This window comes from Branchiostoma floridae, chromosome 19 (genome assembly GCF_000003815.2).
Source record: "Branchiostoma floridae strain S238N-H82 chromosome 19, Bfl_VNyyK, whole genome shotgun sequence".
NCBI lineage: Eukaryota > Metazoa > Chordata > Leptocardii > Amphioxiformes > Branchiostomatidae > Branchiostoma > Branchiostoma floridae.
This window is the reverse complement of record NC_049997.1, coordinates 2,076,829-2,079,483: the sequence shown is the minus strand read 5'-3', so window position 1 is coordinate 2,079,483 and position 2,655 is coordinate 2,076,829.

The window sequence follows — 2,655 nt, the reverse complement described above, 5'->3', positions numbered from 1 at the left end:
GCGAAACTTCGGTATCCCCAAAGTGACCCCATACGGTGGAACTTCCAGAATCTTAAACAAAGTGTGCGTTACTTTTGACACTTGAATGTCATAGTAAAGCCCGAATTGAGTAGGCAAAAAGCAATTTCAGTACTAAAAATTACTTCCTTACTTTTCTACAAGGCTCGAAAGCAAAGGAAGTTTGGCCTTGGGGAAACCGCTAATCGAACAAAGTGACCCCATACGGTGGAACTTCCAGAATCTTTAACAACGTGTGCGTTACTTTTGACACGTGAATGTCATAGTGAAGCCCGTAACGAGTAGGCAGAAAGCAATTTGAGTACTAAAAATTACTTCCTTACTTTTCTACAAGGCTCGAAAGCAAAGGAAGTTTCGCCTTGGGGAAACCGCTAAGCGAACCCTTCGGTATCCCCAAAGTGACCCCATACGGTGGAACTTCCAGAATCTTAAACAAAGTGTGCGTTACTTTTGACACTTGAATGTCATAGTAAAGCCCGTAACGAGTAGGCAAAAAGCAATTTGAGTCCAAAAATTGCTTTCTTACTTTTCTACAAGGCTCGAAAGCGAAGGAAGTTTCGCCTTGGGGAAACGGCTAAGCGAACCCTTCGGTAACCCCAAAGTGACCCCATAAGGTGGAACTTCCAGAATCTTTAACAAAGTGTGCGTTACTTTTGACACTTGAATGTCATAGTAAAGCCCGCAACGAGTAGGCAGAAATCAATTTGAGTACTAAAAATTACTTCCTTACTTTTCTACAAGGCTCGAAAGCGAAGGAAGTTTCGCCTAGGGGAAACCGCTAAGCGAACCCTTCTGTAACCCCAAAGTGACCCCATACGGTGGAACTTCCAGAATCTTAAACAAAGTGTGCGTTACTTTTGACACTTGAATGTCATAGGAAAACCGGTAACGAGTAGACAGAAAGCAATTTGAGTACTAAAAATTACTTCCTTACTTTTCTACAAGGCTCGAAAGCGAAGGAAGTTTCGCCTTGGGGAAACCGCTAATCGAACAAAGTGACCCCATACGGTGGAACTTCCAGAATCTTAAACAAAGTGTGCGTTACTTTTTGACATTTGAATGTCATAGTAAAGCCCGTAACGAGTAGGCCGAAAGCAATTTACGTACTAAAAATTACTTCCTTACTTTTCTACAAGGCTCGAAAGCGAAGGCAATTTCGCCTTGGGGAAACCGCTAATCGAACAAAGTGACCCATACGGTGGAACTTCCAGAATCTTAAACAAAGTGTGCGTTACTTTTGACACGTGAATGTCATAGTAAAGCCCGCAACGAGTAGGCAGAAAGCAATTTGAGTACTAAAAATTACTTCCTTACTTTTCTACAAGGCTCGAAAGCAAAGGAAGTTTCGCCTTGGGGAAACCGCTAAGCGAACCCTTCGGTATCCCCAAAGTGACCCCATATGGTGGAACTTCTAGAATCTTAAACAAATTGTGCGTTACTTTTGACACTTGAATGTCATAGTAAAGCCCGTAACGAGTAGGCAAAAAGCAATTTGAGTCCAAAAATTGCTTTCTTACTTTTCTACAAGGCTCGAAAGCGAAGGAAGTTTCGCCTTGGGGAAACGGCTAAGCGAACCCTTCGGTAACCCCAAAGTGACCCCATAAGGTGGAACTTCCAGAATCTTAAACAAAGTGTGCGTTACTTTTGACACTTGAATGTCATAGTAAAGCCCGTAACGAGTAGGCAGAAAGCAATTTGAGTACTAAAAATTACTTTCTTACTTTTCTACAAGGCTCGAAAGCGAAGGAAGTTTCGCCTTGGAGAAACCGTTAAGCGAATCCTTCGGTAACCCGAAAGTGACCCCAATCGGTGGAACTTCCAGAATCTTAAACAAAGTGTGCGTTACTTTTGACACTTGAATGTCATAGTAAAGCCCGTAACGAGTAGGCAGAAAGCAATTTCAGTACTAAAAATTACTTCCTTACTTTTCTACAAGGCTCGAAAGCGAAGGAAGTTTCGCCTTGGGGAAACCGCTAATCGAACAAAGTGACCCCATACGGTGGAACTTCCAGAATCTTAAACAAAGCGTGCGTTACTTTTGACACTTGGATGTCATAGGTAAGGCCGTAACGAGTAGGCAGAATGCAATTTGAGTACTAAAAATTACTTCCTTACTTTTCTACAAGGCTCGAAAGCGAAGGAAGTTTCGCCTTGGGGAAACCGCTAATCGAACCCTTCGGTAACCCCAAAGTGACCCCATACGGTGGAACTTCCAGAATCTTAAACAAAGTATGCGTTACTTTTCACACGTGAATGTCATAGTAAAACCGGTAACGAGTAGACAGAAAGCAATTTGAGTACTAAAAATTACTTCCTTACTTTTCTACAAGGCTCGAAAGCGAAGGAAGTTTAGCCTTGGGGAAACCGCTAAGCGAACATTCGGTAACCACAAAGTGACCCCATACGGTGGAACTTCCAGAATCTTAAACAAAGTGTGCGTTACTTTTGACACTTGAATGTCATAATAAAGCCCGTAACGAGTAGGCAGAAAGCAATTTCAGTACTAAAAATTACTTCCTTACTTTTCTACAAGGCTCGAAAGCGAAGGAAGTTTCGCCTAGGGGAAACCGCTAAGCGAACCCTTCTGTAACCCCAAAGTGACCCCATACGGTGGAACTTCCAGAATCTTTAACAAAG